A 14,873-nucleotide genomic window follows, 5' to 3' on the forward strand; every position below is an offset into this window, starting at 1 on the left:
ACTGGAGAGACACAGCGAGAGAGAGGTTAGTCAACTCAAAAACATTAGGGTTTTGGCCACTATGATGCAAGCCTTATTACCTGGTAGCCTGTCCTGGTTATCATTTTCATATGGTCAAGTTTACTCTTGAGTTGAATACTCAGTACTTTTAGACTAACCTTTGCCCAGCTGTACTGCCTCTACTGAAAAACATCCACACTTCCACTAGAACCACAGCAGAAGCTGTGTGAATCTTCACCACTCACCATGCAGTTTAACAGGTACACTCTGAGTAGGTCTGGTCAGCCAGTAGTCCACTGCAGTCCTGCACAACTGAGGAGGCATCTGCAGACTGGGTCTCCTCTCTCCAATATCTCCAGTCAGATGGATAGTGGTCTGCAGACTGGGTCTCCTCTCTCCAATATCCCCAGTCAGATAGACAGTAGTCTGCAGACTGGGTCTCCTCTCTCCAATATCCCCAGTCAGATGGATAGTGGTCTGCAGACTGGGTCTCCTCTCTCCAATATCTCCAGTCAGATGGATAGTAGTCTGCAGACTGGGTCTCCTCTCTCCAATATCCCCAGTCAGATGGATAGTGGTCTGCAGACTGGGTCTCCTCTCTCCAATATCCCCAGTCAGATAGACAGTAGTCTGCAGACTGGGTCTCCTCTCTCCAATATCCCCAGTCAGATGGATAGTAGTCTGCAGACTGGGTCTCCTCTCTCCAATATCCCCAGTCAGATGGATAGTGGTCTGCAGACTGGGTCTCCTCTCTCCAATATCCCCAGTCAGATGGATAGTGGTCTGCAGACTGGGTCTCCTCTCTCCAATATCCCCAGTCAGATAGACAGTAGTCTGCAGACTGGGTCTCCTCTCTCCAATATCCCCAGTCAGATGGATAGTAGTCTGCAGACTGGGTCTCCTCTCTCCAATATCTCCAGTCAGATAGACAGTAGTCTGCAGACTGGGTCTCCTCTCTCCAATATCCCCAGTCAGATGGATAGTAGTCTGCAGACTGGGTCTCCTCTCTCCAATATCTCCAGTCAGATGGATAGTAGTCTGCAGACTGGGTCTCCTCTCTCCAATATCCCCAGTCAGATGGATAGTAGTCTGCAGACTGGGTCTCCTCTCTCCAATATCTCCAGTCAGATGGATAGTGGTCTGCAGACTGGGTCTCCTCTCTCCAATATCCCCAGTCAGATGGATAGTGGTCTGCAGGTTGGAGCAGGAGCCTTCGCTGTCACTCATTCTCACAGGACTGGAGGCCCCATCAGACTGGAACTGGAGCCTGAGGATAGGTGATAAAAACATCAACATACATTTCATACATTTGAATTATTAATACATTACTGAAATGTCCACTCAAATAGCTTGCCTCACTCCAGGTTTGTATGTAGCTGTACCTTTCTGTATGAAGTTTTGGTTGGGATCGTCCTGTGGCTGGGCGACTCAGATCAGAGCTCCCAAACCCACTGTCTGTCTCTGGTCTCACTGTCCTCTACATTCCAGAATAAACCCAACATCAGCGTCACTTCAACACCCAGGATGTTGTTAGCTGTATTACCAATAGTACAGCCTTTGTGCCAGTTTGGGAGTTAGTCAATGTATTGACACTAACCTGGGATGTGGTGAGGGTCTATGATGCTCTGGGACTGGGTCTTGACAACAGAGGAGCAGGAGACAAGCCAAACTCACACTACCTCCCAGATCCCACTCACTGTCTGGGTTCAGGGGGGCTCTGCTGCAGGCTACAGTAACAACAACACAATACCAGGATGAAGACATTGTCTAAATCCACATTTTAAATGTTCATTTGGAAACACTTTACCAAATCGTAAACCTTTCATATATAGCATGTCAGTTGTGCATTATGACTTAGATAGAGACAGTGCATCCTGTCTTACTATTGTACTGATGAAATCACCACTCCATATAACCACAGCTGTGTCACTTTTACTAAAGAGTGGGGGGTTAGTTGTGTGGCTTGTTCATTATGCACAAGTGCTATATTATAGACAAAAGAGGGAAGTGTTGAGGTGAATAGGGAGTTGGTTAGCTTGTTTATGTAGCTAGTCCAGTACACTGAAAAACCAAAACACTAACTTGTCAGGCATCCACAGTCTATCTCACGATATCGGGTACTGGCAAGCCAAATACTCTAGAACCATATCATAAGCTGGCCCCTCAGATAGACCCGAGCTCCTCTCCTCTTCCTCCGTGTTGGTGATGTCTAGTCTCTCTAGGGAGCCTTGTGAGAGGCTCAGGGGGAACAGAGAGGAACACAGAGACTAAAACAAACGGTTCCTACTCTTTATGGAGCCCACCAGCACCTCTGTACCTGAATGTAACACTATCTCCCGTGGTGTGCTTGCTATCAGCATACATGAACATGTACACACATGCACGGACACACATGCACACACTATCCACTTACATCACCATCAACAGTCCACAGATGATTATAGGAATATCTGAATGTACAGTAACTTGTGATTGATGTCAATGTCATGGAAAATAGAGATAATATCACTCCCCTAGACAGGATTTCTACTTAGAGCCATGAGGCATAAAAACATAAGTATGTAAATGATACACAGTGTTGTATTACAGGAATCTAGATGATTAATACTAAAGGAGAAACCCATGAATGTAAATGGCATATAGAGAAACTCAAAGAAGTGGGACGTGTACCGTAGACTGACGCTGCTGTGTACAGTACTGTTCAGTAGGGGGTCAGCAGGAGTGAGATCACAGCTCTGGTCTAAACCATCATCCTGTGGACCTCACTGGCTTCTTCGTCATACTCCTCCTCTTCTTCCCTCTCCTCTGGTCTCAAACCCCCAGTGGAAAAACAGGGGCCTGGATCCTGGAACCTGAGACCCTGACCACAGAGAGGTTCATTAGATAACACACACCCACACACACATTTTGAGCAGGTAGCGTGTCCTGTCTGTCCTCACCGTGAAAATATGAAGCACTGAAATGATTGTCACTCAATGAGAGAGCAAGACACGCCTCCACTTACAAAACAAGGACCTGGGTTGCATTTCATTCTAAGAAGTTGTCCCCTCCCCAGATGTGGTGATAGGTTAGGCAATAGCTCCTCCTAGTTTACACCATATTGCTTTCACTTACTCAGTCCTATCAGATCTGTGAGGTGGCAGAAGGAAGAACACAACTTTTGGGAATGAAATGCAGCCCTGTTCATCAGGACTACAGCTGCATTGGTGAACATACAAATCTCATGTTGCTCACACAAACACCTGTCACATGGATCAGGACTTCTGCTGCACAGAACACGTGTTGATCAGTGGAGGAAGGGGAGGACCATCCTCCTCAGTGAAATGTCATAAAAATGGAAATAGTGAAACATTTAAAAAGTTTGACTTTTTAGATAAAACTATACCAAATATACTCATATGTCACCAAATAATTGGTTATAAAATAAATACACTGTTTTGCAATGAAGGTCTACAGTAACTTCAACAGCACTGTCTGGGCTAGCACCATGGTGTAGCCTGAGGACAGCTAGCTTCTGTCCTCCTCTGGCTACATTGACTTCAATACAACACCTAGGAGGCTGGTAGGCCTCACCCCCTTCCATAGACATACATGGTAATTATGACCATTTCCAGGGGACGACCTCCAACCAATCAAAGCTTTTGCAGTATGTTGTCCATCCAATCATAGATGTAGGATAGATGTAGGATCAGAGAACGAACCTAGTGTGTTGTATTGGGATTGTGCCACAGAGCATTTTGAGGGTTCTATGTGGAGAAGCTTGGTGACATTGTTGGATAGAGATTAATAAGAGTGAAAAGTGATAGTTGAGCATTTTTGACCATTATTCAATTCAAATGAGTTTTTTCAAATTACAGGATATAAATACATTTAAATAAATAGTTTTCTTGGGTTTAGAACTTTTGTGTCGTTAGTGCAATTTATTTAAATTTGCCTTGCTAACTTCAGTAGCTAGCTAGCTACCGGCGCGAGTGTACAGTTTTCTCCGCCTGAATGGCCAATGCTGCCGAAAATGTTGTGGACTTTTTGTTGAAGAACCCCTTTAATTCTCTGGGGTACACAGAAAAGGTGCGAATTAAAAGCGAGGGTCGACCTCTGCCTGAGATCAGTTTCGTGAAGAAGGATGAAAAAGTGAGAGCGTTCAATTCCAAATTGGTATCAAATGTATAGCTGGTCAACAGGGAAGCCTATCATCAAGCCACCTGTAATTGCACGTTACGATGCTTGACATGCTGAACATCTTTTCGGGGATGTTGAAAACAATTCCAAATGATTTGATAGCTTCCATCGCATCATCCATTAAACGTTAGATTAAAGAGAGAGGTTGATGCAGCACATTTTTTCGCGTGCGCTCGAGTAGACTTTCCAGTATTTATTTAGCAAAGATGATAACACGTCACAAAATCACTCCGGACGGACACAAGCAAAAACTCATGACATATATGTTATGCAGCAGCCTAGGCTACACCAGTGGCGGTTGTAGACCATTTCAACTGGGGGGGCCAAGCTGGGGCCAGTTGTACTGTTAGAGGGGCCAGTTACATTAGACGTTATTGTTGTCATATCATTTTCTTCACTGCATTTCAGGCATTAGCAGGCAAAAGACCATGTTCATAATCATTAGTGTTCCGTGTTGCCACTGTCTAATAACGGATGTAAAAAAAGAAAGATAGCAAAAATCATTTCATACTCCACACACCAGGTACCACCCCAAAGCCGTAAACACGGGCACCCTTATAGATATCATCCTAACCAACTTGCCCTCTAAATACACCTTTGATGTTTTCAACCAAGATCTCAGCGATCACTGCCTCATTGCCTGCATCCGTAATGGGTCAGCGGTGAAACGACCTCCACTCATCACTGTCAAACGCTCCCTGAAACACTTCAACGAGCAAGCCTTTCTAATCGACCTGGCCTGGGTATCCTGGAAGGATATTGACCTCATCCCGTCAGTAGAGGATGCCTGGTTATTTTTTTTTAAATGCCTTCCTCACCATCTTAAATAAGCATGCCCCAATCAAGAAATTTAGAACCAGGAACAGATATAGCCCTTGGTTCTCTCTAGACCTGACTGCCCTTAACCAACACAAAAACATCCTGTGGCGTTCTGCATTAGCATCGAACAGCCCCCGTGATATGCAACTTTTCAGGGAAGTCAGAAACCAATAAACACAGGCAGTTAGAAAAGCCAAGGCAAGCTTTTTCAAGCAGAAATTAGCTTCCCGCAACACAAACTGAAAAAAGTTCAGGGACACTGTAAAGTCCATGGAGAATAAGAGCACCTCCTCCCAGCTGCCCACTGCCTTGAGGATAGGAAACTCTGTCACCACCGATAAATCCACTATAATTGAGAATTTCAATAAGCATTTTTCTACGGCTGGCCATGCTTTCCACCTGGCTACCCCTACCCCGGTCAACAACACTGCACCCCCCACAGCAACTCGCCCAAGCCGTCCCCATTTCTCCTTCACCCAAATCCAGTCAGCTGATGTTCTGAAAGAGCTGCAAAATCTGGACCCCTACAAATCAGCCGGGCTAGACAATCTGGACCCTTTCTTTCTAAAATTATCTGCCGAAATTGTTGCAACCCCTATTACTAGCCTGTTCGACCTCTCTTTCGTGACGTCTGAGATTCCCAAAGATTGGAAAGCAGCTGCGGTCATCCCCCTCTTCAAAGGGGGGGACACTCTTGACCCAAACTGCTACAGACCTATATCTATCCTACTCTGCCTTTCTAAGGTCTTCGAAAGCCAAGTCAACAAACAGATTACCGGCCATTTTGAATCCCACCGCACCTTCTCCGCTATGCAATCTGGTTTCAGAGCTGGTCATGGGTGCACCTCAGCCACGCTCAAGGTCCTAAACGATATCTTAACCGCCATCGATAAGAAACAATACTGTGCAGCCATATTCATTGACCTGGCTAAGGCTTTCGACTCTGTCAATCACCACATCCTCATCGGCAGACTCAATAGTCTTGGTTTCTCAAATGATTGCCTCGTCTGGTTCACCAACTACTTCTCTGATAGAGCTCAGTGTGTCAAATCGGAGGGCCTGTTGTCCGGACCTCTGGCAGTCTCTATGGGGATGCCACAGGGTTCAATTCTTGGGCCGACTCTCTTCTCTGTATACATCAATGATGTCGCTCTTGCTGCTGGTGAGTCTCTGATCCACCTCTATGCAGACGACACCATTCTGTATACTTCTGGCCCTTCTTTGGACACTGTGTTAACAACCCTCCAGACGAGCTTCAATGACATACAACTCTCCTTCCGCGGCCTCCAACTGCTCTTAAATACAAGTAAAACTAAATGCATGCTCTTCAACCGATCACTGCCTGCACCTGCCCGCCCGTCCAGCATCACTACTCTGGACGGTTCTGACTTAGAATATGTGGACAACTACAAATACCTAGGTTTCTGGTTAGACTGTAAACTCTCCTTCCAGACTCACATCAAACATCTACAATCCAAAGTTAAATCTAGAATTGGCTTCCTATTTCGCAACAAAGCATCCTTCACTCATGCAGCCAAACATACCCTCGTAAAACTGACCATCCTACTGATCCTCGACTTCGGCGATGTCATTTACAAAATCGCCTCCAATACCCTACTCAACAAATTGGATGCAGTCTATCACAGTGCCATCCGTTTTGTCACCAAAGCCCCATATACTACCCACCACTGCGACCTGTACGCTCTTGTTGGCTGGCCCTCACTTCATACTCGTCGCCAAACCCACTGGCTCCAGGTTATCTACAAGACCCTGCTAGGTAAAGTCCCCCCTTATTTCAGCTCGCTGGTCACCATAGCAGCACCCACCTGTAGCACGCGCTCCAGCAGGTATATCTCACTGGTCACCCCCAAAGCCAATTCCTCCTTTGGCCGCCTCTCCTTCCAGTTCTCTGCTGCCAATGGAACGAACTACAAAAATCTCTGAAACTGGAAACACTTATCTCCCTCACTAGCTTTAAGCACCAGCTGTCAGAGCAGCTCACAGATTACTGCAGCTGATCACAGCCCATCTATAATTTAGCCCAAACAACTACCTCTTCCCCTACTGTATTTATTTATTTTGCTCCTTTGCACCCCATTATGTCTATTTTTACTTTGCACTTTCTTCCACTGCAAATCTACCATTCCAGTGTTTTACTTGCTATATTGTATGTACTTCGCCACCATGGCCTTTTTTTTGCCTTTACCTCCCTTATCTCACCTCATTTGCTCACATTGTATATAGACGTATTTTTCTACTGTATTATTGACTGTATGTTTGTTTTACTCCATGTGTTGTTGTACGTGTCAAACTGCTTTGCTTTATCTTGGCCAGGTCGCAATTGTAAATGAGAACTTGTTCTCAACTTGCCTACCTGGTTAAATAAAGGTGACATAAAAAATGTAGGGGGGCCACAAGGGGTTCCCTTTGTTGTCACAGGGGCACTGGCCCCCCCTGCCCCCCTCCCCCCCCTAGAACCGCCCCTGGGCTACACCTAAACATTAGACATCTAACATGCTGTATGGGATGAAAACGATACTATTTTTCCGTCTGATCAACTATAGGCTACTAATAAGATCAGTTGCATACAGCCTATGTGCCCTGTTCATCTGGTCAGGGTAAACTAATTGGTAACGTTATGTATTTACAGTCCATTTGTGTGTCAGGAGAAAATGTGAATGTGATCAAATTTAGATTATATTCAAAATTGGGCTGGCTAGGCTGCCTATACATTTTTAATCAAAAATTATAGTGATGGCAGATTAGCCATTTGTTGTATAAAGCCTACAGTTGCATCAGCCTTGTGAGTTCTATTGTCTATCAGCTGTTGTCTCTGTGTCTGGGTAGAGGAAATCCCCCTCCTAATCTAGTATAAATATAATTTATATGAACAAATATAAGGTAGTTGCAGTTTGGCAGGGTTTTAACCCCCCCCCCCCCATCACAGCCCATATAAAACCTTTTTACAGCTGATTAAACACTGTCATCCCTTATAGGGTCCAGAGTATTCCTAGTTAGGTTAATATATAAGGAAAAACTCCAGGCCCCAAGGGGTAAAAATTGCCCCACCGCTCTGGGACCTATGGTGGCACCAGTCTGCTTGCAGTTCTCAGTTATCGTCAGGTATGTGGAGGACCAGGGCTTTATTCAGGAACATTTCTTGGGCTACTTTGATGTGTCAAGTGGGCGAGATGCACAGCCTGTGTTTGACTTTATGAATTTTGAAATGTCTGAGTTTAACTTCATAGAGAAACTTGTTGTCCAAACCTACGATGGCGCAGCTGTAATGGAATGTATCTGCTATTTGTATTTACAGCTAAGTCCCCTCCTGTTCCCTGATTAAGAGGTGATGACTACTCCACTCTACAACCATTGTCAACTTTCTCCTGACTATGTGTCTGTCTATCCCTGTTCTCTCCCCTCTGCACAGGCCACACAAACGCTTCACACCGCGTGGCCGCTGCCACTTTAACCTGGTGGTCCCAGCGCGCACGACCCACGTGGAGTTCCAGGTCTCCGGCAGCCTCTGGAACTGCCGGTCTGCGGCCAACAAGGCAGAGTTCATCTCAGCCTATGCTACCCTCCAGCACCTCGACTTCTTGGCACTGACGGAAACATGGATTACCACAGATAACACTGCTACTCCTACTGCTCTCTCCTCGTCTGCCCACGTGTTCTCGCATACCCCGAGAGCATCTGGCCAGCGGGGTGGTGGCACTGGAATCCTCATCTCTCCCAAGTGGACATTCTCTCTTTCTCCCCTGACCCATCTGTCTATCTCCTCATTTGAATTCCATGCTGTCACAGTTACCAGCCCTTTCAAGCTTAACATCCTTATCATTTATCGCCCTCCAGGTTCCCTTGGAGAGTTCATCAATGAGCTTGACGTCTTGATAAGTTCCTTTCCTGAGGATGGCTCACCTCTCACAGTTCTGGGTGACTTTAACCTCCCCACGTCTACCTTTGACTCATTCCTCTCTGCCTCCTTCTTTCCACTCCTCTCCTCTTCTGACCTCACCCTCTCACCTTCCCCCCCTACTCACAAGGCAGGCAATACGCTTGACCTCATCTTTACTAGATGCTGTTCCTCCACTAATCTCATTGCAACTCCCCTCCAAGTCTCCGACCACTACCTTGTATCCTTTTCCCTCTCGCTCTCATCCAACAATTCTCACTCTGCCCCTACTCGGATGGTATTGCGCCGTCCCAACCTTCGCTCTCTCCCGCTACTCTCTCCTCTTCCATCCTATCATCTCTTCCCTCTGCTCAAACCTTCTCCAACCTATCCCCTGATTCTGCCTCCTCAACCCTCCTCTCCTCCCTTTCTGCATCCTTTGATTTCCTCTGTCCCCTATCCTCCAGGCCGGCTCGGTCCTCCCCTCCTGCTCCGTGGCTCGACGACTCATTGCGAGCTCACAGAACAGGGCTCCGGGCAGCCGAGCGGAAATGTAGGAAAACTCGCCTCCCTGCGGACCTGGCGTGCTTTCACTCCCTCCTCTCTACATTTTCCTCTTCTGTCTCTGCTGCTAAAGCCACTTTCTACCACTCTAAATTACAAGCATCTGCCTCTAACCCTAGGAAGCTCTTTGCCACCTTCTCCTCCCTCCTGAATCCTCCTCCCCCTCCCCCCCCTCCTCCCTCTCTGCGGATGACTTCGTCAACCATTTTGAAAAGAAGGTCGACGACATCCGAGCCTCGTTTGCTAAGTCAAACGACACCGCTGGTCCTGCTCACACTGCCCTACCCTGTGCTTTGACCTCTTTCTCCCCTCTCTCTCCAGATGAAATCTTGCATCTTGTGGCGAATCGCATCTCTGCATGTCTGGCAGACATATCAGTGTGGATGACGGATCACCACCTCAAGCTGAACCTCGGCAAGACGGAGCTGCTCTTCCTCCCGGGGAAGGACTGCCCATTCCATGATCTCGCCATCACGGTTGACAACTCCATTGTGTCCTCCTCCCAGAGTGCTAAGAACCTTGGAGTGACCCTGGACAACACCCTGTCGTTCTCTACTAACATCAAGGCGGTGACCCGATCCTGTAGGTTCATGCTCTACAACATTCGCAGAGTACGACCCTGCCTCACACAGGAAGCGGCGCAGGTCCTAATCCAGGCACTTGTCATCTCCTGGATTACTGCAACTCGCTGTTGGCTGGGCTCCCTGCCTGTGCCATTAAACCCCTACAACTCATCCAGAACGCCGCAGCCCGTCTGGTGTTCAACCTTCCCAAGTTCTCTCACGTCACCCCGCTCCTCCGCTCTCTCCACTGGCTTCCTGTTGAAGCTCGCATCCGCTACAAGACCATGGTGCTTGCCTACGGAGCTGTGAAGGGAACGGCACCTCCGTACCTTCAGGCTCTGATCAGGCCCTACACCCAAACAAGGGCACTGCGTTCATCCACCTCTGGCCTGCTCGCCTCCCTACCTCTGAGGAAGCACAGTTCCCGCTCAGCCCAGTCAAAACTGTTCGCTGCTCTGGCACCCCAATGGTGGAACAAGCTCCCTCACGACGCCAGGACAGCAGAGTCAATCACCACCTTCCGGAGACACCTGAAACCCCACCTCTTTAAGGAATACCTAGGATAGGATAAAGTAATCCTTCTAACCCCCCCCCCTAAAGATTTAGATGCACTATTGTAAAGTGGTTGTTCCACTGGATATCATAAGGTGAATCCACCAATGTGTAAGTCGCTCTGGATAAGAGCGTCTGGTAAATGACTTAAATGTAAATGTAATGATCTGAAGCCACAACGTCTCATGTGCCCGCTCATCCACTGAACATTGAATGTTTCCCTTCCAAGCACTGTGAGTACCCCTATCAATTTTCTCTCATTACTGTATGTAGACTCTATCACATAAACAATCACATTATTACACATCAATGATTTTACTCCTTGCTTAGACTAACTCATTCTTAGCTCTGTTGTCTAACTGTGTAGTATCTTGTGTTATTGTTTTTTTTGTCTTCCCAGTAAAATCCTGTCCTGCACTGGTCAAGTCTCAACTCATGCCTCATACCCTCATTCAATCACTGCTGTGATCGCTTTCCAACACGGTGTAAGTAGCCCTCTCATTCCCATTCCCCATAATATTGTACCATAAATGTCTTTATTAAACTGAGCCACAGTCCCTTGTGGCTCAGGTGGTAGAGCATGGTGTTTGCAACGCCAGGGTTGTGGGCTGGATTCCTACGGGGGACCAGTACGGAACAAAAAATGTATGAAATGTATGCATTCACTACTGTAAGTCGCTCTGGATAAGCACGTCTGCTAAATGACTAAAATGTAAATGTCTTTAGGTTAAAATAATTTGTCTTTGATGGTTTTTTAAACACACTTTGTGGTCTCTGTGCATTCTGCGCCTATACCATGGTTCTCCCATCCTCCTCAATGTTTCAAGTCACCAGCCTCCACTGGTGTTGATGCATGTATAATGAAGGAAACACAGATGGTGTAATTGGTCCCTTAAGGCTTAGCTGATCACACTTAACATTACAGAGGCTTATACCAGTGTAAATAACAGAGCAATAATCTATGTAACTACTCTGTAAAAAGCTTGTATGTACATGCCGTAATCATTGACATAATTGAGTGAGAGAGTGAGTGAGTGAAAGATTGAGCAAGCAAATAAATGGCAAAACAGTGAATGAACAGCTATGCTATGAGTAAATGAGTGGGTGTGTTACATTATGTGGAAGGACCACCAGGGGGCAGGCTGTGCCCACTGATAGTAGCCCAGCCCGGCATGTGAGTACAGGGGATCAGAGGCAGCTCACCTGGCGCACTAATCACCTATGCTCTTCCTTCTACATAAGATACGGGAGAACCAGCAGTGGGGAGAGCTCGGTGGAAAAAGGACGTGTTGGTTCTCCAAACGGATGACTTACCTGACAGACGACAGAAGAAAGGAAAGGACCACCTCTTGGGAATGGCAAACACGGATTCTCACCACCACAAGAAATTAGCTCTTTCATCGAACGTATAGTTAAGATGGTGACACACCTGTGATTTATGTTATAGTTAAGTTACTCACCTTGTTTTCCTTATTCCTGTAAAGATGTGTGTATCCTTGTCAGATCCTCCTTGGTTGTGTGGGCATGCAGGAGAAGAGAAAAGCCCTCCATAGAGAACTTTGTTCTATGTCAACCTGCTCCGGACCCGTTTAGTCCACCTTTCCGCTTTAGAGCAACAGACAAAATACTTGGCCGCTCACAGTTACCACATGCAGGGGTGGTGAGGTGGTGAGCAGACCCGGGGGATTGGGCTCCCCACACAGTGACAGGGGTGTGGAGGATGAGTGGGCCTGGGCTCCCCACACAGTGACAGGGGTGTGGAGAATGAGTGGGACTGGGCTCGCCACACAGTGATGGGGGTGTGGAGGATGAGTGGGCCTGGGCTCCCCACACAGTGACGGGGGTGTGGAGGATGAGTGGGACTGGGCTCCCCACACAGTGACGGGGGTGTGGAGGATGAGTGGGCTCCCCACACAGTGACAGTGGTGTGGAGGATGAGTGGGACTGGGCTCCCCAAACAGTGACAGGGGTGTGGGGGATGATGAGTGGGGAGGGGAGAGCTGCTGCTCACACACGTTCCTGTCAATCAGCCCTTTTAATATCCTCTAGGTGCATCTCTCTCTCTGAATATCTCTTCCTCCACACGCAAAATCACCGATAATATGCACCACTGCGACCTGTGTGCTCTCATTGGCTGGCCCTCACTACATATTTGTCGCCAAACCCACTGGCTCCAGGTCATCTAAGTCTTTGCTCGGTAAATCCCCGCCTTATCTCAGCTCACTGGTCACCATAGCAACACCCACCCATAGCACGTGCTCCAGCAGGTATATTTCACTGGTCAGCCCCAAAGCCAACACTTCCTTTGGCTGCCTTTCCTTCCAGTTCTCTGCTGCGAATGACTGGAACGAAGCTGGATTCTTATATCTCCCTCACTAACTTTAAGCACCAGCTGTCAGAGCAGCTTACCGATGGCTGTGTACATGTACAGTAAATCTGTAAATAACACACCCAACTACCTCATCCCTATGACATGGTGTTCAACACATTTTGAATTCATCCACCTGTAAAATTCAGTATAATTTAAATTAAGGGTGGTAATGCACCACTATAAAGCTCTAGTTTGTTTTACAGGTTACCTTCTGCATAAACTGACTGACAATATCCCTCAACTCCCTGGTCATCCTTTCCCCTTCACTCGGACTCGGTTGGGCTGTTTAGAGTGGTTTTGTTGGTTTGGCTCCTCAGTGAATTATCCTGCAAACACAAAAGCTGAGACGGTCCAGATCCAGTTTATGTTATGGCCTATATCATTGAAAATGGAAAGTATCTTATTTGTAATTGATGATTTAATGTGAAAAAATATAATATAATGAGAAATTACTCATCTCATTCCTCAAGTTGCATCATCTCATGTAAACTGGTTGTGTAATACATTTGTTATCATTTTTCTCAATACTTTGTCCTTGAATCCTCACTCTTTTCTTATTTGAATTTTTTTTTAGGGGGTGAATCCTCACTCTTAGGTTGTGACTGTGCGTGTAACCAGAATCATATGCCATCCGACCCCATTTGTCACTAAGGAAACAGGTGGCTCTTGGCCAGGTCATTTGTAACAGAGCGAGAACCTGTCATAATATCAGATGTCAGAGACAGCATCTTGCCTGATGGAGATGGGGTGTTGGGGAGGTCTTCTTGGTCACCACAGTCAAACTCCAGGGTAAGATTAGATAGCGCTTGTGTCTGTTGAAAGAAATGGTTACAAGTTGTACAACATTTCCATTGAGATTTTTTTTGTTGTTGATTGTTTAAAAAGTGACAATAGTATGAAGGTTATTTAAGTCCATTTAACAGAACAAAGACGAGACCATTGTAGAGTCTCATCTGATCAATGAAGTTTTCTGCATAGTCAGCAGTTTATCATATTTAGCCTCAGAGAGATATGAGAGAGACATGTTATGCATGAAGGATGTGTGACTCATTTGTAGAGTGGTTTACAGGCAACTGGCCCTCTGAACCCACCTGTAAATGATGCACCAGTCCTGGGATGGTCTCTCTCTGTCTGTTTGTCCTGGTCTCTGAACATGTAGAGCCTCTATGAGGGCTGAATAGAGTCCTCCATCACCCTGTTGATCACCTCCAAAGCAGAGGACCTACCCAGTGAGGACTCGGGCCTGGAGAAGATGGGGGGCCTGGAGAAGATGGGTGACTGGCTGACAGGTCTCACCGGACCGCTGGTACTCTTTGAGATTTTCACCTTGGGGGCACCTTGGAGAAGTCAGGGAGCAGGTAGAGGACTTCAAATCAAAATCTAATTTTATTTGTCCCTTACAGTGAAATGCTTACTTACAAGCCCTAACTAACAATGCAGTAATTTTTGCGATGTGTGGGCGTGAGTGATGCGAGTATAATGGTAGGTTTGTGTGTGAGCAGTGCTTGACAGGAAGGAGCAGGAGCTCACCGGAGCTGAGTACCGGCACCTCAAATGTTCTACTGCTTGAGTTCCTGCACCTCTTACAGAATATTGGCTTAAACTATAGCAGTCAGTAGTTCCTTCACCTAAATATAAACAGTACCGTCACACAAAATCAGCACCAGCACCTATTTCAGTCCAAGTCAAGCTCTGTGTGTGTGTGTGTGTGTGTGTGTGTGTGTATGTGTGTGTGTGTGTGTGTGTAGCCTCACCTACAGCATGTGGGTGTGTGTATGAGTGATGTGTGTACGAGTGGTGTGTGTATAAGTGGTGTGAGAGACTTGATAAACGTGCTCTTCAACATAACGAGTATTTGAAGATCCAGTGTTAGAAGTTCAAAAGCATGACAGACTAAGCTGTATGCAGTCGGTATAAGTGCAATTCTATT

The sequence above is a fragment of the Salmo salar genome, chromosome 14, assembly GCF_965601325.2.
Source record: "Salmo salar chromosome 14, fSalSal1, whole genome shotgun sequence".
NCBI lineage: Eukaryota > Metazoa > Chordata > Actinopteri > Salmoniformes > Salmonidae > Salmo > Salmo salar.